This window comes from Patella vulgata, chromosome 8, assembly GCF_932274485.2.
Source record: "Patella vulgata chromosome 8, xgPatVulg1.2, whole genome shotgun sequence".
NCBI classification, from domain to species: Eukaryota; Metazoa; Mollusca; class Gastropoda; family Patellidae; genus Patella; species Patella vulgata.
This window is the reverse complement of record NC_065886.2, coordinates 5,769,873-5,793,627: the sequence shown is the minus strand read 5'-3', so window position 1 is coordinate 5,793,627 and position 23,755 is coordinate 5,769,873. Positions and strand designations below refer to the sequence as shown.

At 35.4% G+C, this 23,755-nt stretch overlaps 1 non-coding gene across 1 annotated transcript in view; it reads right to left on the bottom strand.

Annotated features, from left to right (window-relative positions):
• Nucleotides 1–3,785: 3,785 nt before the first annotated feature.
• LOC126829410 (uncharacterized) overlaps nt 3,786–23,755 on the bottom strand; it is a 37,777-nt gene continuing 17,807 nt past the window's right edge. Inside the window, exons 3-11 of the transcript XR_008789040.1 lie at nt 13,737–13,844; nt 13,040–13,147; nt 11,646–12,450; nt 10,951–11,058; nt 9,290–9,400; nt 5,493–5,594; nt 5,132–5,339; nt 4,169–4,290; nt 3,786–3,959 (exon numbers count right to left, since the gene is read on the bottom strand). This is a non-coding gene — a transcript (uncharacterized LOC126829410). The remainder of the gene's footprint in view (nt 3,960–4,168; nt 4,291–5,131; nt 5,340–5,492; nt 5,595–9,289; nt 9,401–10,950; nt 11,059–11,645; nt 12,451–13,039; nt 13,148–13,736; nt 13,845–23,755) is intronic.

The window sequence follows — 23,755 nt, the reverse complement described above, 5'->3', positions numbered from 1 at the left end:
TTTTGGGTTGTTGTTTTTTACTGCACTTTATCGTCTCTTCTGTACGTGATAGGTATTAGTATTATACGCAATATCACAAAAAGTTAAATTTTCAAAACCACTGGAATGAATGAATGAATGAAATATGGTTTTATGGCACGTCAGCTCCAACCGGCTATATTGCGCCAAGAATATGGTGAATCTAACGAGACAAATTAAATCGATATCACATAAATGAATTTATATATGTAAATAAAAACAAATATCACAGAAAATATATTAATTAAGAATAAATATAACAAATCTTTTACATATATAAATATTTAAAAAGATATACATGATTAAATATATACAATTAAAATTGATAATAAAAGTTTGTCTCTTTTAAAAATGTTAGCACTTTGTCATATAGCTCCGGTTGAGCAAATAGCTGACGTACTTGCAACGGTAGTATTTAGATCTAATGTACTTGAGATGTTTGCACTCAATGAAGATGTGTTTCACTGTCAAAGGAACATGACAGTGAACACATTCCGGTTGAGGCTCTCGCTTCAAAATGAAAATATGAGTTAAAAAGGTATGACCAATGCGAGAGCGACACAAAACAACTTCATCCCTCCTGTTGGTTCTATAGGAGTTGGACCAATCTCCTAGGAGAGGCTTAATGTGATGAAGTTTATTTGTGCCTGCAAGATCCCAAGACCGTTTCCAGCGGTCATAAATAAAATGATTTATACACGAATTAAAATCTTTATAAGGTATTAAAAAGGGTGATTGGGGAAGATCTAAAGCAGCTTTGGCAGCAAAATCTGCTTGATCATTCCCCCTTATATCAACGTGACTGGGGAGCCAGTAAAAGACGACGTCTTTGCTGTTAAACTCATAAGATAGTAGCAGACGATAAACATCTGCTACTAATGGGTGTTCAAGCTGTTTATTATTAATTGCTTGAAGCGAGGACAGAGAATCAGTAAAGATGATATGCTTTAAAGATGAAGAGGATTGTATGAACTCCAAGGCCTGAAGAATGGCCTGGAGCTCAGCTGTAAATATTGAAGCAGCAGGTGGAAGACACCCCGAAATGGTCTCAGATGGTGTCACGGTAGCCGAACCTACCCGGTCGCCATCTTTAGAACCATCTGTGTAAATAGGAGCATAATCACCATACGTAGACCTTAACTCTCTAAAGAGAGAGTGGAACACCGTCGAGCTAGTATCCCTCTTTTTATGCTGAGAAAGATCGAAATCAATCTTTGGGGGAGACATAGCCCACGGTGGAGTATTAAAGAAAGGGGTATCCGCAATACTGTCAAGGCTGATACCAGCCTCAGACAAAAGGGGTTGTATGCGAATACCGAATGATGGAATAAAATTAGTCTTCACAAGATACAAATGCTCATGAAGAGGTCTAAATATGGTGTTAAATGAAATGTGATTCGGTAGTGATGCAATTTTCGTAGCATACTGCAGGGCCATTTTATCACGTCTGTTGTGCAGTGAGGGCTCGTGCGCCTCGACGTCAAAACCACTGGAACCATGTCGGTGACAATAAGAACGGAAATGCCGAAAATCGCCAAAATCCGCCAAAATCGACAGCTGAGGCATCGTTCCGGTATTTCCAAGATCTCAAAATTTTCTTAGAGGGTGCATACTACTCACATCTATCACCTTTTAAAAGCTGCGATCTCGAGAACAATAATAATTCGATAAAATATGGGCGATTTTAATAGAAAACGGCTGTTGTTGGTTGGGGTGGTTTTCGAGCAAACAAAATCACTGTTCCCGAAAACGCACCCACTATTTTTTTAATAGGTTATAGCTAGGATCCCAATGCACATTCTATCAGCATTTCAATGTACTACGACCACAGGAATGATGCCTCTATAGTCTAAAAACACCGTTGTCGGTAAAAAAAACAAACAAACCCGGCCTTCTTTACGGGTTGCGCTATGACGGCGGTCATCTTTGAAAATCGACCTAAATCAAAATAACTACATGGTAATATACCATTATTCTGCGAACGTCTTATGGTCTCGCCACCGTTACCGTTGGTCGTAGAAGCTTGAAAATCGGGGTGAATACGTATACTAGCATCTTAAAGTACATAATGCCTGCAGTCCTTTTTGATTCCGATCATAAGAAAAGGATTTATGGGCAGAGCTGTATGTGGTTAAACCCCATTTGATTTCATTGTTGTTAATGGATCTTTTTCATATTTGGCTTGAACCCTGTCAATATTCCTAATCCACAGCCTTCTGTTGTTCCTGAGTTATCCCCTCTTTGCCGAAAACCGTATGAAAGCGATAAAGGCTATAGGTTTTAACAGATTTTTTTGTCCCCCGCCTTTCGAAGAAAGAGGACTATTAAAATGGGTTCGTCCGTCGGTCTGTCTGTCCGTTATACTTTTTGGGACACATTAACCCTCTTTATAATTAAGCTAGAATGTTCAAACTTGGTTTAGGTGTTTATTAGGTGATTGCCTTGATGTTGTTCGAAGATGAGAATTTTCTGCTTAGGGTAAGCAGAGATAGGCAATTTGATTTGTTAATTCTTTGGGACACGATAAAGTTCTAATTAAGTGAGAGTGATGAAACTTTGGGTATACTTTCATAACATCAATACCTTGACTAAGTTCGATAATGAGTATTTTCTGCTCAGGGTAAGCAGAACGATAAGCAATTTGATTGGTCGAGATTTTGGAACACAACAACTCTCATTCTAATTGAGTTGGAATATTCACACTTGACGTAGCTGTCTATTAGGTGAATGCTTTGATGGAGTTGGAAGATGAGAATTTTCTGCTTACCGTAAGCAGAGATAAGCAATTTGATTGGATGATCCTTTGGGACACGATAACTTTAAATCTAATAAAGTGAGAGTCAGGACACTTAGTGTATAGCTTTATTACATCAATACCTTGAATAAGTTCGATAATGAAAATATTCTGCTGGGGGTAAGCAGAGCGATAAACAATTTGATTGGGCGAGACTTTGGGACACAATAACTCTCCTTATGGAGGTAGAATGTTCAAAATTGTTGTAGGCGTTCATTAGGTGAATGCCTTGGAGTTCGATGATTAACATTGTCTGCTAACGGTAAGCAGAGATAAGCAATCTGATTGTTTGATGCTTTGGGACACGATAACTTTGGTTATAATGAAGTGAGAGCGATGAAACTCAGAATATAGATTCATTATATCATTACCTTGACTAAGTTCAATGGTGAGAATTTTCTGCTTGCGCTAAGGAGCGATAAGCAATTTTATTGGTCAAGACTTTGGAACATAACAGTCTGCTTTCAATTGAGGTAGATTGGTTAAACTTGATGTAGATGTTCATTAGGTGAATGTCTTGACGTGAAGCTAAGTAGAACTAATCAATTTCATAGGTCAATGCTTTGGGACAAGATAATCTTGATTCTATCTGGTAAAGAGGGATGAAACTTAGTGTGCAGTTTGATTGCTTGATACTTTTGAAAAAAATAAATGTGCGATTAATTAATATGTGTCATCTATTTATTTTTGGATTTCGGCGGGGGACATCAGAGAGGCTTGTTTATTTTTTCAATTTTCGATCCTTTTCAAATTTGTTCAACATCCAAGTTTTCCTTTCAGATCAGCTGCAGTTGAGACACAGATACTGTGTGGGCGTATTCAGTACTGAACAGAAGTGATTCCAATAGCGCTAAAATGACGTGATCAGCTGCAGTTGAGACACAGATACTGTGTGGGCGTATTCAGTACTGAACAGAAGTGATTCCAATAGCGCTAAAATGACGCATCGAGACTTTAAGTGAATAAATGAAAATTACAGTAAGAATTGTTTATTTAGGTTATTGGTCAGTTTCTAGAATGGATTTAGTTTTGTTATTTAAATGAATTTAGATTAATTTGGATATAGTTATTACATTGATGGCTATAACACGACTTATTCTTGATGTCTCAAAATGTATACATCTCTTGATGTCTTGGCTTTATACATCTGAAAATAGACAAATAAAGACAAGTAGGTAAATATATAGAAATATTTAGATACAGCAATGTGTTCTTGCAAATGCGTGTTTTAAATGACAAATAGAAACTATTCCAGTAGTTATTATCTACATACAAATATATACAAGTAGTCTATTATTTATTTACTAATCTATATCAGTGGTTACCTGTATAAACATATAATACAACAGTTCATACCTGTGTAGGTAATGCTCAGGTTAAAACCAAGGCATGTAAAGATGGAATCTGTTTCGAATCTCACGGTGGTGTTTTCACCAGTTGGTACTATGATAGGGTCTGGCGGTGCCCCACCACAATAACTATAATATAAAAAATAAACCACTTCAGTTATTTGTATCATTGACGTTGAAAAAAACTTTTTTTGTCGGCAAATAAAGTGCCCGAAATCACACTACGTTTTGGTTTGAATCAATTGTGCATTATGCGATTGTTTTCCGGCATCGAGCATTATTTTCATTTAAGATCAGATTCTGTTCGGGAAGACGGGAATTTTTCATTATTTTTCTTTTTGTCTTCTAGTCATCAAATTTAAGAGTTTGAAATCTCATGACTATTTGATCTGGAAGCAATCTGTATTATGTCACAATTTTAGGGCATCGATCATTATTTGTGTCATAAGGTTTTTGGGAATAAAATGTTTAGAAATTAACTAAACCAGCGAGAATTAGTGTAATAAACAGTGTAGTCGCTCAGCTCAAAGCGCGACATGTTTCGGGCATCATCATTTATTTCATTAGAGAATTTTTTGATGCCATTTCCAGATGGATTATATTGGACCACTTTCAGGATGTCGTACTCACTTGCTAAAATTCATAAATTCCGTGGGGGAGATGCCCCCCCCCCCCAACCAACACACATATCCCCGGGCTAATTACCAGCTTCCAGGAACTTGAGCGGAAAGGTGTCGGCCACTTTATTTCTACCCATCTCCCAACAAACACGGAATTCGGATGGTCGTCGTTGGATTTCGGTTCTAAAGCTAGACAAATAACGCTATCACTAATTTCTTGTTGCTTTACTCACTGGCTGGTATTGCAGTCAGGCGCTTTTGCTTTGCTATTTGTTTTGGGGTTTACTTATTTACCCGGTGGATGTAACTAGAAAATGTGGGGTTCTTATTGATAAGATAGATGGGATTACCTTACTCCCTGAAGCGTTAGATAATCTTTAATACATGTTGTAGATAGTTCGCGCCGGCATGTACTAATCACTATAAACCCATCAGTGAACTCAATGTTAAATTGTCCGCCAAGAGTTAAGGTGATATTCTGTTCAGGTCGGCCAATTACAAGATAGCAAATGGCGAAGTTGTTTGGATATTCAAGTGGATAATTCGGTGATGTTATAACTGAAATTATAAACAAAAAGTGATGGTTATAGTTTTAATTACATTTATAACAACATGGTCACTGTATCATACACGCCACATAGTGTCACTACTTCTAAACAAAATTTACGTGCTTCTAAAACAGCCCAATGGGTTGACATTAAATATACTTACTTTCATCATTTACAATATAAATACATCGACATTCAAATCCACCATCAACACGAAAACATGTATCCCCGATCTCGGTACAAGGACTCGGGTCACATAAATCTTCTACAAAATAATAAATACACAGCTAAGTAAAAAGTAACTAACAATGGATAAGACACAAGTTTGACAACTTAGAACGCCATCTCCAATATATATATTTACATAAACAAATAATCATAATAGAACACATTATATTTGTAATCAAATCTTTTTTACATATCTGAGTACGAAGAAAAGAAAAGAAAGAAAAATAATAATAGCAATGTAAGTGTAGAAACTACATGTATGTGAAATATTTAATTTTATAATAATTTCAAATTACACTATCAAAACTATTTCTCTTTAATTGTGTTGCGAATCAAGACAGACCCTTACATTCCACGTGAACTCATATTCTCAGATAGAAGTTCCAGATATGTGGAGATTAATTATATCATTTAATTTACAGAAGTTTTATATAGTGTTTTGTCTGATTCGTGACTCAGATAACAAAGATGTGTGATCGTCCAACGAGCCTAGTAACTATCTTTAAACAAATAACTATAGGTAAATATATATCGCAAAAAATTCACACAAATGAGCATTATTTGATCTTGAAAAATGTCATTGAGAAAAGCGACCAGTATTTTTTATATACCTCTGAACATTAAAAAAAAATATGCACGTTAGCTTCGCAGTTCAGTAAATCATTACCAAACAACAACATATATATCAACATATAATAGTACATGTATATATCATCAAATTGTATCAGCTATCATGACGTCTCTGTGAATTTTATATTTTGAACAAGATAATAAGAAATGGTTTGCGTTTTCAATATATCCACATGAACAAGCAGAATTATCAACTACATTTGCATGAAATAAATCGCCATTTAAGGCACTGCATTTATTACGCATCCTGCAGCGTAAAATGTTTAAATATAGATCACCACATGAAAAATAAGTTGGAACATTTGCGTTTTGAAAATATACCGCACATAGCTTATTTTTAAAAAGAGAAAATGTTGGTAATTGTCTCAATTGTAAATCCAAAGAGTTCCACAATTTAATAGTGAGCGGATTTTTTTTTTTTTTTTTTTGGGGATATGCAACCATCTGATAAGACTCTGAATCTGATATTGGGAGTTACGAAGATAATAATTGTTATTTTGTGATACCATATCTGGTACAAGGTCTGTAAAATATTGAGGTGTCTGCTCATTTACAATTTTATAGAATAATGACAAATTCCTAACAAGCCTCCGAGTTTCCCACCCCGACTCTTTATAAATGGATTCTAAACGAGCATAACTTGTTAAGCCCGTAACAATTCGACCTGCTTCGATTTGGAGCTTTTCTAAACGCTCGGAGTTGACTTTTCCATAATTGTCCCACACTTCAGATGAATATTCTAATATTGGCCTGATAAATGTTAAGTACATTTTTTCCAAGTATTCCCTCTTTAATTTATATTTTAGTTTTCTTAAAATGCTTAACTGTTTCGGGGCATTGCCAATCAATTTATCAATATGATTAGTTAATTTACAGTCGCTACTGAAGATAATTCCTAAATGTTTATTGACAGGTTTTAGTGTCAGATTGATTTTAACCAGCCACTTTTTTGACCACTCATTTAAATATATTAAATCTAAATTAATTATATTTTTTAAAGTGCTGTAATTAGTATCGTCTGCAAAACGTCTACCTAATCCTACTGTACCGTCGGTAATGTCATTGATAAATATAAGAACCAGCGGCTGCCAGGCAGGATACGCCCACATTTTGCAAGAGATGGATAGAGAACAAGCTAAAAACAAACGGGATTTTTTGTACAATCAGGGGCAATAATCCATAAAGTTATGGTCTGAAATGCGCAAATATCAAAAGGCACTGAGATCTTTGGGATATAAAGATATGTTTTAAGTTTCATCAGAATCGGATCAAAATTGTGACCTCTAGAGGGTCGACAACCATCGTATTGCATACTTTTACACAATTTGCATACAAATAGCGGCCATTTTGTTGGACAGTTTCATTACGATTTTCCCGAAATTCGAATCCAGCCTTCATTATGGTGGAATGGTGAAATATTTAAACGGTTTTTAAAATCGGAAAAAAAATGGTGACCTCTAGAGAATCCGCGAGCTAAAATTGACATTTTTCGAACAATCAGGGGCCATAACCCAGGAAGGTTTCCGCGATAATCAAAAGGATCCAAGATCTTAGTGTGTAATGGTGATATATTCAAACATTGTTTTTCATTAGATGAAAATTGTGACCTCTACAGGGACCACAAGCTAAAAACGTGATTTTTTGTTCAATCAAGGGCCATAATTCAGGAACTGACGGTCCGATATGCACGAATATCGAAAGGAACCGAGATCTTTGGGTTATAAACTTAATTTCCAAGTTTCATCAGAAATCAGAAGAAAATTGTGACCTCTAGAGGGTCCACAACCTTGATATACCATATTTTTTACGCTATTTGAGAACGAGGACGGCCATTTTGTCTGTCAGTTTTGGGCCATTTTTACGAAATTCGAACTCAGCCATTCTTAGTGTGTAACGGTGATATACTAAACCAGTTTTTTAAATTGGATACAAATTTTGACCTCTATACTATAGGGTCCACAAGATAAAAACGCGATTTTTCTTACAATCAGGGGGTATAATTCAGGAAGTTACGGTCCGATATGCGCGAATATCGAATGGAACCAAGATCTGTGGGTTACAAACCTATTCTTTAAGTGGCATTTAGCGATCAGGGAACAAATTAACAGAACACAGTTTTTATGGGATACAATCACTAGTTTATTCTAAAAGCACGACGTTTCGACAAGTATCCTCTTATCGTTATCAAGCACAAATGACAATTTAGTAAACTTGTGGACAATATATATGAAATTAATAAGAAACCATCTGTATGGATTAAGAATAACAGTAATAGAAATAATCAAGGTGTAAAGGATATTTAACAATAACAACAAACATAACAAGGTAATTAGCTACTAATAAGCACTGATACTGCTTGATTAGAGGGTTATTAACAGGTTGGGAGAGTCTATAATATCGAAAATTTATTGATGGGGTGGGGCGGGGATTTTAGTACAACCAAAGATGGCTTAATAGTTAAATTATGTTGTTCATCTTAATTACATCATCATATGCCCTGGGGATGTAGAGCCCTAAGTCCCTATTGAGTTCAGGTGAATGTCTTCTGATATTTATAGCTTCTAGGATCTTCCTGGTTTTCTTGTTCTGTTGGTTGGCGGTTAGTACCTGGTCCGCCATCTTGGTTCATTAGAGCCTTTGTTCAAATTCGATAGAATAAGTTGGATAACTATTTTCCTTGGTGTTCTTCAATTTGTTTACATCAAACAGACAACCACCCAATTACCTATACAGAATCTATTTATAACTGGTATAAATTGACACTGTTATTTATGTCTAAAACTCATTTTCCTCAACATTTGCACGAGCCAGATTTATCAAGCCTTCATACCCAAGGGCGCATAACTCATCTATCCGATTTGTGACAACCTTGATCGTCTAGGAATAGCTGGCGTGGATACTGTCTGTTGGGACTCAGTAGTCTTGGACTTCACGTTATTTCTGTAATTATGGCTACCGAAATCAGGCGAAACATGTAGACAATTAAATAATAGTAATTTCTTTAGGCATTTTAACCTTTATTTATTATATTATGCAAATATTTATATATAGGTTTTTATACCGAAGAAGATTATATAGTGTACAGACATAGTACCAGCTTACCTTGACAAAAGGACCCTTCAAATCCAAGAGGACAGCTGCAACTCACGCCACCTTCTGATGGATAACACGTACCATCATTTAAACAGGGGTTGTTGATATCACATGGGTTAACTAAAATTAAATTTAAAAAATGTAGACCTCACATATATTAGTAATAATGCATATTAGATACTGAGTGACCTAATTCCAATTGTTAATTATAGCATAATGTAATATGGATATGGGTCATTCCATGTCAAGGGGACCAAATTCTGAGAAAGCTGTAAAGTGACCTCCTCTGAAAATTTTTAAAAAAAACATATATGTTATAGTACACACAGTCTTATGTAAAACTATATGACTCTAGTATTAATATGGCCATTTGAATCGGATACCCTTTCGCAAGTTTTGAAACGACTGGTATATGGCTCGATTTTAGTGTTCTGATTTTATATACCCTAGATAGACAATATTCTTGAAATTAAGGGGTTTGTAAGAGAATGTTATATCGATTGTTTTTTGCACAAGTATCACATTTTGGCACTTAAGGTACCCCATACGCAGTTGATGGTACTTTTCCTGTAAACTGTGATTGTAAATTCTTAATCTACATAACATTTTCTTACAAACCCCATAATTTCAAGAACATAAACTGGCTAGAAGGAATAAAATCAGATCACAAAAATCGAGTCATATCAATATTAATACTAGAGTCATCTAACTTTACAGTTTTACATAAGACTCTATGTACTGTAACATATTTGTTTTCATAATTTTCTGAGGGGGTCACTTACAAGCACTGGTCCGGGTGAAATGGTCATATTAATACTAGAGTCATATAACTTTACAGTTTTACATAAGACTCTATGTACTATAACATATTTGTTTTCATAATTTTCTGAGGGGGTCACTTACAAGCACATGTCCAGGTGAAATGGAATGACCCATATTTCTTCGTGACCTAGAAATTATCAGTGGTGACTGTAAAAAGTAGGCTACTGGTGAGGATATGACATTACCAAGTAAGTATAGTGACATCCTACATTCTGATCCATGCCTTAAAATTATTCATATCAATTCTGTATAGCATGTTAGTGAACTTATCAAACAAACAAGAGAGAGAGAGAGAGATGGGGTTTAACGTCCACTCGACACAAACTAGGTCATTTCGGGACTAACATATGGTTTAATTTTATTTCAATCATTCGCTTGCGCGTAGGGGTCTTTAGCAGTGGGAGGAAACCGGAGGGCCCGGAGAAAACCCACGAGGTTGGACAGGCGACTCTATTCCTTGTCACGTACCACCGGGGAATCGGAACCCCGAAGGTTGACTCAATGACAGACCGTATGATACAGCACGCGCGTGCTAACCATTCGGCCATCCAACCCCCCTTAATCAAACAAAGTTATGTGATACATTGTTTGAGCAAGATAACATGGACCTATTATAACAATTATAATGTAACTAGTTAATTCAGGTGTAATGAGTTAACTCAGATGTAATGAGTTTATTCAGATATAACGAGTTAACTCAGATGTAATGAGTGGATTCTCATGTCAATCTAATCTAGTGTCAACCAAGACTGCACCCTGAGTCCTTTTCTTTTCCTAAAATGAACTTGTCTGCTTGTTAATCAAAGCATGCTAAATTATTATGACAATAATGAATGTAAGTACCTTACCATCACAGTTTTCTCCTAAATATCCTGTAGGACAATTACAGCTGTAACCGTTATCAACTGGTGAACAAGTACCACCATTTTTACATGGGTCGGGTAGACACAGATTCACTAGAATTAAAGATAGGTAGCCAGGCAAGAAAACATACGCCCACAGCAACTAAATCGTCCAGGCAGTCAACAAGGGTTGTCGCATATTTTTACTTTTTTCGGTAATGAAACATTAATAATACACTAAAATCTGATTAAGAGCAACAATTCACGACGTACAATCAGAAAACTATTAGAATTTGTTTGGTTTTATAAAGTTCTGCCCCATGCTAACGTTTTGTATGCAAAGCTTTTAATATCATGGATTTAACTGTTCAAGTCATAAAAATTCATTGAAAATCAATATACTTGTTCGTCTCAAGATCTTAAACTCTGTATATCAATCTGAAGTCAATCGGATGATAACTTTAGCCTTTAGAGCGTCACAAGATTTTGCAAAGTGATCAAGGGCCATAACTTTGGCAGTAATTATCGGAAATCGTTAAAAATCAATAGGAATCTTCGTCTCATGACCTCAAACACTGTGTATAAATTTATACTCAATCGGATATTAACTTTAGCCTCTAGAGCATCCACAAATGAACTTGTCTGCTTGTTAATCAAAGCATGCTAAATTATTATGACAATAATGAATGTAAGTACCTTACCATCACAGTTTTCTCCTAAATATCCTGTAGGACAATTACAGCTGTAACCGTTATCAACTGGTGAACAAGTACCACCATTTTTACATGGGTCGGGTAGACACAGATTCACTAGAATTAAAGATAGGTAGCCAGGCAAGAAAACATACGCCCACAGCAACTAAATCGTCCTGGCAGTCAACAAGGGTTGTCGCATATTTTTACTTTTTTCGGTAATGAAACATTTATAATACACTAAAATCTGATTTAAGAGCAACAATTCACGACGTACAATCAGAAAACTATTATAATTTGTTTGGTTTTTATAAAGTTCTGCCCCATGCTAACGTTTTGTATGCAAAGCTTTTAATATCATGGATTTAACTGTTCAAGTCATAAAAATTCATTGAAAATCAATATACTTGTTCGTCTCAAGATCTTAAACTCTGTATATCAATCTGAAGTCAATCGGATGATAACTTTAGCCTTTAGAGCGTCACAAGATTTTGCAAAGTGATCAAGGGCCATAACTTTGGCAGTAATTATCGGAAATCGTTAAAAATCAATAGGAATCTTCGTCTCATGACCTCAAACACTGTGTATAAATTTATACTCAATCGGATATTAACTTTAGCCTCTAGAGCATCCACAAATGAACTTGTCTGCTTGTTAATCAAAGCATGCTAAATTATTGTGACAATAATGAATGTAAGTACCTTACCATCACAGTTTTCTCCTAAATATCCTGTAGGACAATTACAGCTGTAACCGTTATCAACTGGTGAACAAGTACCACCATTTTTACATGGGTCGGGTAGACACAGATTCACTAGAATTAAAGATAGGTTGCCAGGCAAGGAAACATACGCCCACAGCAACTAAATCGTCCAGGCAGTCAACAAGGGTTGTCGCATATTTTTACTTTTTTCGGTAATGAAACATTTATAATACACTAAAATCTGATTAAGAGCAACAATTCACGACGTACTTATCAGAAAACTATTAGAATTTGTTTGGTTTTTATAAAGTTCTGCCCCATGCTAACGTTTTGTATGCAAAGCTTTTAATATCATGGATTTAACTGTTCAAGTCATAAAAATTCATTGAAAATCAATATACTTGTTCGTCTCAAGATCTTAAACTCTGTATATCAATCTGAAGTCAATCGGATGATAACTTTAGCCTTTAGAGCGTCACAAGATTTTGCAAAGTGATCAAGGGCCATAACTTTGGCAGTAATTATCGGAAATCGTTAAAAATCAATAGGAATCTTCGTCTCATGACCTCAAACACTGTGTATAAATTTATACTCAATCGGATATTAACTTTAGCCTCTAGAGCATCCACAAATGAACTTGTCTGCTTGTTAATCAAAGCATGCTAAATTATTATGACAATAATGAATGTAAGTACCTTACCATCACAGTTTTCTCCTAAATATCCTGTAGGACAATTACAGCTGTAACCGTTATCAACTGGTGAACAAGTACCACCATTTTTACATGGGTCGGGTAGACACAGATTCACTAGAATTAAAGATAGGTTGCCAGGCAAGGAAACATACGCCCACAGCAACTAAATCGTCCAGGCAGTCAACAAGGGTTGTCGCATATTTTTACTTTTTTCGGTAATGAAACATTTATAATACACTAAAATCTGATTAAGAGCAACAATTCACGACGTACTTATCAGAAAACTATTAGAATTTGTTTGGTTTTTATAAAGTTCTGCCCCATGCTAACGTTTTGTATGCAAAGCTTTTAATATCATGGATTTAACTGTTCAAGTCATAAAAATTCATTGAAAATCAATATACTTGTTCGTCTCAAGATCTTAAACTCTGTATATCAATCTGAAGTCAATCGGATGATAACTTTAGCCTTTAGAGCGTCACAAGATTTTGCAAAGTGATCAAGGGCCATAACTTTGGCAGTAATTATCGGAAATCGTTAAAAATCAATAGGAATCTTCGTCTCATGACCTCAAACACTGTGTATAAATTTATACTCAATCGGATATTAACTTTAGCCTCTAGAGCATCCACAAATGAACTTGTCTGCTTGTTAATCAAAGCATGCTAAATTATTGTGACAATAATGAATGTAAGTACCTTACCATCACAGTTTTCTCCTAAATATCCTGTAGGACAATTACAGCTGTAACCGTTATCAACTGGTGAACAAGTACCACCATTTTTACATGGGTCGGGTAGACACAGATTCACTAGAATTAAAGATAGGTTGCCAGGCAAGGAAACATACGCCCACAGCAACTAAATCGTCCAGGCAGTCAACAAGGGTTGTCGCATATTTTTACTTTTTTCGGTAATGAAACATTTATAATACACTAAAATCTGATTAAGAGCAACAATTCACGACGTACTTATCAGAAAACTATTAGAATTTGTTTGGTTTTTATAAAGTTCTGGGGATCACGTGGCTAATTGGGTAAGACGCTAGCTCGCTAGCCTGGAGGTCGGGTGTTCGATCCCTGCATTGGCCGAGAAAGTTCATCCAGATTTTCCGGCGTGGTTCTCCCTTGTCAGTGATGCAGGACGGAGGGGCTGACAAGAAAAGCTGTCTAGTCGTTCGGATGGGACGAAAAACCGAGGTCCCGTGTACACATTGGCGTGCACGTAAAAGATCCCTTGGCAGTTGGAATTCGATATAAGAGTAGGCCGTAGTGCCGCTGTCCGGGCAAAATTTCCCTCATAGCACACTGTATGGCGTATGCCCGTCTTCATTAGCCCAGGTTAGGAGCAGAACAGTAGGACGTTAAACTCCATTTCATTTCATTTCATTTCATTTATAAAGTTCTGCCCCATGCTAACGTTTTGTATGCAAAGCTTTTAATATCATGGATTTAACTGTTCAAGTCATAAAAATTCATTGAAAATCAATATACTTGTTCGTCTCAAGATCTTAAACTCTGTATATCAATCTGAAGTCAATCGGATGATAACTTTAGCCTTTAGAGCGTCACAAGATTTTGCAAAGTGATCAAGGGCCATAACTTTGGCAGTAATTATCGGAAATCGTTAAAAATCAATAGGAATCTTCGTCTCATGACCTCAAACACTGTGTATAAATTTATACTCAATCGGATATTAACTTTAGCCTCTAGAGCATCCACAAATTTTTTTGAAGTGATCAAGAGCCATATACAGTAATTATCGGAAATCGCTGAAAATCAATAGGATTCTTCCTCTCATGACCGTAAACACTGTGTATAAATTGAAAGTCAATCGGATGTTAACTCTGGCCTCTAGAGCGGCAAAAAGATTTTTCATAGTGATCAAGGGCCATAACTCTGGCAGCAAATATTGGAAATCGCGGAAAATCCATAGGCTTCTTCGTCTCAAGACCTTAAACACTGTGTATAAATTTAAAGTCAATCAGATATTAACTTTAGCCTCTAGAGCGTCCACAGGCAATCGTGGACGCGGGACCGACGGACGGGGGCGACGACAATATACGACCACATTTCAATGTGGGCGTATAAAAAGGCACAAGTAATATAAACATGTTGGCCGGTTTCTCTATAAAGATTAATTCTCTAAATTTCTCAAGTTAATTTTTTGAGTAATAATATTCTTATTGCTTATCAATACTTTTCAACCAAATTCTTAAACCTGGTCATCAACAAGCACATGCCCTGATCGTCAACAACTGAACCTATTTAACACTCGGCGGCCTTGGTCAAATCGGCAGGTGGTCTTAATAATTGGATTTAGATAACATGCGCAGTTCACAATCTAGTCCCGTGCGTTTACCTGTAGTGTTTATTGGGTTAGTTTCCGATTTTCTGTTCGACTTCCATTCATGGATAATCGAGACTATGTTTATTTTATCGTGCCGTCTTTAGTAATGATGATCGAGGCTAGGCCGACAATTCAATAGCTAAAGTTTCGGTTCAGAGTGGATCAATTTCACTGAAATTTTCAGTAAATTTCCTTTACATTATCTAGCTTTAAACTATTATAGTAAGAACTGCCAGCTATTTACCTAATACCCAAAATGTATCTTTAATCCAAATAGTGCATGTGTTATAATTACAATATTCCCCTTAATCACAACAGTGTCTTACAATTCTTACAATTACAATTAATTACACCATCATATTGCTTACAATTTCTAGTAATTACAACAGCATATGGCTTACAATTACAATATTTCTATTAATTACAACAGCATATGGCTTACAATTACAATATTTCTATCAATTACAACAGCATATGGCTTATAATTACAATATTTCTATTAATTACTAAAGCGTATGTCTTACAATTAAAATACTACAGCGTATGGCTTACGATTAAAAAATTAACATTAAATAAAACTTTTACATTAAACCTAATAATGTATGGATTACAATTACAATATGAACAGTAATCATAATAATGTATTAATTAAAAATACAATATTTGCCTTAATTACAACAGTGCACCAGTAACCCCAATTTCATTTCAATTCATTTCAGTACAACTCAATTCCACATCATCCTGGGCAGTTGCTACAATAGAAATGTCGACCAAGGTTTATGTTTATGTTACCACCCCCACCCCTTCACGTGGCAAAGTGGGTAAGACCCTAGCTCGCTAGCCTGGCGGTCGGGTGTTCGATCCCTGCATTGGCCGAGAAAGTTCATCCAGATTTTCCGGCGTGGTTCTCCCTTGTCAGTGATGCAGGAAAGCTGTCTAGTCGTTCGGATGGGACGAAAAACCGAGGTCCCGTGTACACATTGGCGTGCACGTAAAAGATCCCTTGGCAGTTGGAATTCGATATAAGAGTAGGCCGTAGTGCCGCTGTCCGGGCAAAATTTCCCTCATAGCACACTGTATGGCGTATGCCCGTCTTCATTAGCCCAGGTTAGGAGCAGAACAGTAGGACGTTAAACTCCATTTCATTTCATTTCATTTCCAAAAGCGCATTCTTAAATCTGTGTCTAAATGGGTCGAATTGGCCAATATCCAAAATCGCCGCCAGTTTTTGCCAGAAAATGCAAATTTTTTTATCTAATTATTATAATGTGACCAAGTTTTGTATTAAAATATATCCTTTCGAGACAGCTAAATCCATTTCCATGCACATTTTGGTGATTAGTTATACAGCGGAGTAAATATTTGGGAATGATTCCAGATGGCGGGAAATTCGAATTTTACAAAATGATCACATTTTGGTGTCAAAATATACGTTTTTGAGGTAGCCGATACCAGTTTTGATAAAGGGTCAATCCCAATAGAAATTAGGGGACTAAGGATTCTCGAGTCTGCCTCAGATCTTATACGATTGCATTCATCAAGCATCAACTAAATTTCATTTAGATTCTCTGGCCTCACTCTCACCTCACAGTGGAAGCAGCGTAGCAGGCATGACGAAAGGGGCCACTCTCAGCTCTATATGGGTATAATACTACAGGGTTTATTTTAGTATTAAAAACGGTGTTCTGTTTAATATAGAAATTCTTCACCTAAATGATGTGTGACGAAAGCTAGGGTAGTGAAGTAGCTTGCATTATTTTACTACTATCTTAGACCAACTTACCGACAGTTATGTCAGTATCCATTGCTGGAAGTAGGGTACTATAGTCCAGTCATCTCGTGCACGGATTAGTACAAATAATTATTAGCGGTATTTTCTATCAACAAATTGAGCCATACAAATAATGTTCGGACCATCACGTGACAAATTGCAGATCTACAAATTAGATTATTTATTTGGAACATGATATTGTTCATAGTTATGGTTTACTATACTGGAGTTCTATAGTGAATAATAAAAGCTTCCCAAGCGAAAAAAAACCATAACAATGTCACGTGACAATATTACATATTACGAATAAAAGCGTTCTTTGATTACATGCTGTTTGGTTTGAATATTAAATAACACGGCAATCTGTATTTATGGGGAAAAGAGAATGAATGTCCCCAATTCCAAAAATAGATGACTGGAATATTTATTGAATGGAAAGTGAATATTTTATAAACAAAATTCTTCGGATTTGTAGTTTTCTAGCTTTGGTGTATTTGTGATTTGAATCCATGTAACGAGGACAGTAAACAATTCGATGACGGTAAACTTTTATAGGGTATAGGCCCTATTTATATTAGCTTCTCGTCACATATCTGTATTATGATACTGCTTGTGAACTATACATATATCAGCCATCGCGTTTTCCATAACTTCATTTGGGATTTGCTAGGCAAAACTCGGTGTTTTATACATTTTACTATAAAATTGTAATAAATGTTTTACATCAATGAATAAAATAAAAAATAAAATCTACAAATTAAAACAGTACAATAACATTAGGATTTGACGCCCTACAAATCACTAAAAGTATAACAATTGTTTGTTGAATAAGCGTTACTAATACGTTTTTTTTTCCAATGGGGAAAACCTCCTGGACTATGTTCTTCTGTTGTATTTAAGTTATTATTTTTTAAAAATAAATTCAAAAGAACGCGTCTTTACAAATTTCAATATAACCACAAATAAGTGATTATACTGATGCACACTGTCATACACGATGCTAAGATGGGTATTAATGGTTTATATTTGAAAATCATATTATACAATAGAAAAATATTAAAATATATCTTTAAACAACGCCCTTCTCAATTACTGCTTCGGGGAATATCATTTGATAATTTAGATGATCAGCATTAAACACCTCTGTGCCGTTATGCTATCAATTGACCTTTCCGTCAGAAACCTGTAGCTCCTCCCACTTTTTATAATGACGTCACCTTAGAAAACATTGACGCGCCTTTGACATTTACAAGTATGGCGATGGCTGAACGACGTTCAATCTTGTCACGTCTTATGCCAATCTTTTGGACTTTCCCGCTAATTTCTTGGAATATTTTTGAAAGAAAAGTGTATTGTTAGTTTGAAGTAAAGAAGCAGGGCCCCAGGTACTACAATGAATGATATTTTTCTGACGCCATCCTGTTTTAGGCGATTGACGGATCTTGAAGCATCAATCATTATATGACACAAGCCACGATAAGATGTAGAACTTTAGATGAAAAGGCAGTTAAATTTAAATTATTTTTTTCCAATTCTTTGGGGGTCAAAAACTTGTATTAATAATTCATCTTTCAAATTTTGTAATGAAAAAGAGAACTTATCGTTCTGTTTTTAGGCAAATACATATTTTGCGGACCATGCGACCTTGTAATCGACGTCACATGTCCAATTAATATTTGCCCCAAATTTGCTAATAAATACCAGCCCAGTTGATTTGCAGTGTGATAATATCAAAATCTACATTTTTGAATGTAAAGATATGTCTTTGTGCCCTGTTACCCCAAGATATTGGCAAGGATCTTTCCTGGACATCTCGTCGCCTGAAAACCAAAGTGTTCTATGTCCACTTTTGGTAAAATTGCAGTTATTGCCCTTTACCGCCAAATTAGGCTCTATTCTATCTATTTATGAAATTTTTAGCCTTAAATATGAAAATAGAGGTGATTTCTCAACAATTATCACCGTACTATCTCCACTTTCTTAGCCCTTTATGAATTCTAGAGTGTTCTATGTGATTAACCAATGACGAATGTCAGATTTGTCACGTTACTTTGAGATAGTATAAATTGGTTTTGAAGTTCTGTTGGAGGGAAAGTACAAACGTCAGGTAACAATATTTGATTTTTCTTAACACCTATCTGATGTTTCTAACACTTTTCATGCCCATCAAATCCTTTTGATCCAAGGATTTGTACTGATGCTTTATATTTTAATTTACTTTAGACATCTGTGTTAAAATGATGCATTTGTTTACTTATGGAGATAGAACACTATGGATGTGAAGTATAGAAGAGATAATAATAAGAGTTGCAATACACATAGAACAATTATCAATCATTTCATCTTATATATCAATTAATCTACATTCCAAACTGAAGGTTAAACCCAATTTCATTTCGTTTATATTTCAGGAACATTAAACTCAAAATGTCAGTTTTCTTCGACTTCAATGATGTTTTATCCATGATAACAAAAGATGACGAAGAACAAGAAGCTGATTTTGAAGCAGTTGAACCAGTCATAGAACTAGGCCTACACCCTTCAAAAGGGGATACACAAAGTGATATACAGATATTCCAATCTGTTGAATCTCCAGTTTCAAGTTCACCAGCTGAGATATCTACTGATGAAATTTTAGATTCCCCGGCCGATGTTAGTACTGATGAATGGGTGCCAAATGATGATGAAGTGAATTCTGATAGCGATAAATCCCAAAGTAATGATAATAATAGTACAGATCGAAATAATGATGACGAAAATATAAGATCAAGAAAAAGAAAAAGGGATATAAACAAGTGGAAAAAATGTGAACGGAAACGTCAAAGGCAAGCTGGAGAAGCCTATACAGGTTCTAGAGGTCAAGCTATTCCCAAACGAAATGTTAAAACAAAAAAGGATTGTGTAGGGAGCTGTAAATTTAAATGTTGTACCAAGGTATCACACTCAGATAGGCAAAACATTTTTGCTGCGTTTTGGTCTTTAAATGACAACGAAAAGAACCATTTCTACTCAAAAACAATAGACAGGGCAGTTAAATCCAGAAATAGATCTAAAGATAAAAGTAGGAGAACATTTTCTTATATTTACAATTTCTATATTGAGGACTCTAAAATAAGAGTTTGCAAGGTCTTTTATTTGTCAACTCTTGATATATCCCAACGGAGAATTTCCTACTACTTTGAAAAAAAACATGATACCGCTTCTTCAACACCGATGTGTGGTGATCAAAGAGGAAGTAAAACAAAGGATAGAATAAATCAAGAAAATAAAGATTTTGTACGCGAGCATATTCGATCATTCCCAAAAATAGAATCTCACTACTGTAGACAATCAACTACAAAAGAATACCTTGAAAATGATCTCAGTATCACGAAGATGTACAGGTTGTATCTTGAAAGGTGTGAACAAGATAGAAAAGATTCTGTTAAGGAGCATATTTACAGACAAATATTCAATACAGAATTTAATCTCAGCTTTTTCTCACCCAAAAAAGATAGATGTGATAAATGTGAAGAATTTAGAATGAAAGAAAGGTGTAATCTTTTAGATGAAGAAATTATTGAATTGAATAGAAAACATGTAGAGTCAAAACTTGCTACGAAAGTTGAAAGAGACAATGATAGACAAGGAACATATATGGTTGTTTGCTTCGACTTAGAGAATGTAATATCATGTCCTAGAGCAAATATTTCAAGTTTCTTCTACCGCAGAAAATTAAGTGTGTATAATCTGACAGCTCATTGCTCTTCCAACTCCAGTGCTTACTGTGCTATATGGCATGAAAAATTGGCCGGTAGAGGCTCAAATGAGATAGCCAGTGCATTAATTGTCATACTCGAAAAAATCGTGGAAGAATACAATCCCAAAACAATCACGCTTTGGTCAGACTCTTGCGTTCCCCAAAATAGAAATTCAGCTATAGCATTTTCCCTTAAAGACTTTCTGCAAAAGCACCAGGTAGATGTCATTCATCAGAAATATTGTGAACCCGGACATTCAGCTATCCAAGAAGTAGATAGTATTCACAGCTGTATTGAACGACGACTTTCGCAACAAGAAACATTCAGTCCTCTTGGGGTGATGAATTGTCTGAAAACCTGTATGAGAAAACCAGTTACAATTATTCAAATGAGGGAGGGTCATTTCAAGAACTATCTGGAATCATCCAAGCTTCTAAACTTTAGAAGTGTACCATTTTCGAAAGTTAAGCAGATTTCATACCGTAAAGATGCGACATACCAAATAGAATATAAATTATCCTTCGAAGAAGGACACACTGCAAACAGTTGCTCCATACGTTCACAAAATATGAAGAGACGTCTTTCTTCACCAGAAAGGTGGCCAGCTGTTAAATGTATCCACAAGAAGATGCAACTTTCCCAAGAAAAAATTAAAGATTTAAGAGCTATGTTAAAGTTTATGACACCAAAAGATAAAGTCTTTATGTCTAAATTGACTGAATAAGATGTTATTAATGATCGTCAAGACACTGATGTTTATATTGAAGTCTATTTCTTTTATATTGTTCATGTATCATCTATAGACTACATCATATGGAATGTATTTTAATGTTCTTAGTTGAGACTGATGTTGAAACTGATCTACCAGGAGTTCCAAGTTCCAAGAACCAGACATGCATGCTAATAATTTTTTCAATCTCTGTGTATTAAATGTCAGATATTACAATATTAGTAAACATTTAGTTCAATTAATCTGTTATTATTATTATAAAGCTGAACTGGTCAAGGAGGTTTTCATGGCCTCTAACTATGATCGAGTGAGTGAGTGAGAGAGTGAGAGAGAGAGAGAGAGAGAGCAAACATGATACCATTTTATTCTGATAATACCCATGTGCTTAGAGGGGTATAGTGGGGGAGGGGGGGGCTTAGAAAACACACGAGGTTGGGTAAGCGAGCCAACTTTTTGTCACGTACAAGTCAAGTTTGGGTTCGAAATCATGCCACTAAATGACAGACCTTATAGTCTATAGCGAACACGTGAGCTTCCCCCTTCTTAAACACCCATAATTGGATAAAATTACCAGTTACATTTCCTGTGCATGTTCATATGCATATATAATGGACATAGAACATTTTGGATTTCAGTTTGAACGATTTCAGATTTAGGAAAATGTTCTATTTCCAAACAAAAAAATCGTTTTTTAGCTTTATTTCTCATTATTTCATCTAAAATTGATGCTCCAAATTCAGGTATAATTCATATGCATGTGATGTAAAATAATAAACAACTGATGGCCAATAATATAAACAAATGTACAGTGTCAAACATTTGATCTCATTTTTCTCAAAACAGAGGTAATTGGAAATATAACAATATGGTTTTCAGGCGACGATCTGGTTTCAAAACAGTGTGAAATTTCCCAACTGATAACTCTTCTACACTCTTTCTTGGGCATGATTTCATTGTTATTCTTAGCCGATATGTTACAATATTTGATCAATGATTATTTTTTTATTAAATTTTACTGCTCTGTACTGTTTTGTCAATATTATACAAAATATTTGTAACGGAAGTGACTCCCTACTATGTAACGGACGTGACCTTTTGTAACGGACGTTACTGTTGACCCAATTAAAAGTGCTAGGTGTATCTGAGTACAATGTAGGTGTTTAACGCTCTTTTCCATTCTTAGTTTAAGGACATTTAAAAAGAAGGCAATTTATGTAATTTAATAAAGACTCGTAATTTTCTTTAGGTTATCTTAGCTTCTTTGTGTAACGTTAGTGATGTTTGACATTATGAATTTCGTCCACCATCACATCCGTTACACGTCAAACCGAAGGTCAAACTGTTATCAATCAAATTTGCGTGATTCTTTTATTTATTTCGATTACCAGAATGTGAGGAACGGCTCTTGATTTTGAGCGCAAAACAGACGGCTTTGGCATCTCCTCAGTTTTTGTCAAATTCTTGTAATAATATAACGGACGTGATTTGGGCATAACGGACGTGATTTTGACATAACGGACATGACGACAACAAAAGTTTGAGGACGGAATTTCCGTATCGTGTCCCCCATTCTTAATTACCCGCAAAATCGTGAGGTATACGAACAGTGTGTAGAACAAGGGAGCTAATAACTGCGGAGGAGCCATGGATTTAAAACGGGACGGGAAATATCGATCATCATAAACGCAAATAACGGGCGTGATTCTTTGACGGAATAGTTTCTTCTCAAACGTCTCTAGATCAACATAAATACTTACATCATATCACTCAAGTATGCCTCTTCATTTGTAACATAAACATACATATATAGATACAGGTGGTGAGCCACTCTTTCAATGCAATAAAAAACGTCTGTTACACGTGCCATTATTTAAACAATGGTTGCATATATCACAAGGATTTACTAAAATTAAATTAAAGAAATGTAGACCTCACGGTTCATTCCCACGAAGGCACAGTTATTGACCGTAACGGATTAAAAGAGGTCATATTCGACGTGTTCGTGGGAATCCAGCTTTCATGGATTAAAATGAATTAAAAATGTAATAATGGAGTTATAGATTGTTATGATAAGAATTTACAATTTCATAATCCCCAATGTGACTAATTAACTAACATTTTAACATGTTTGGC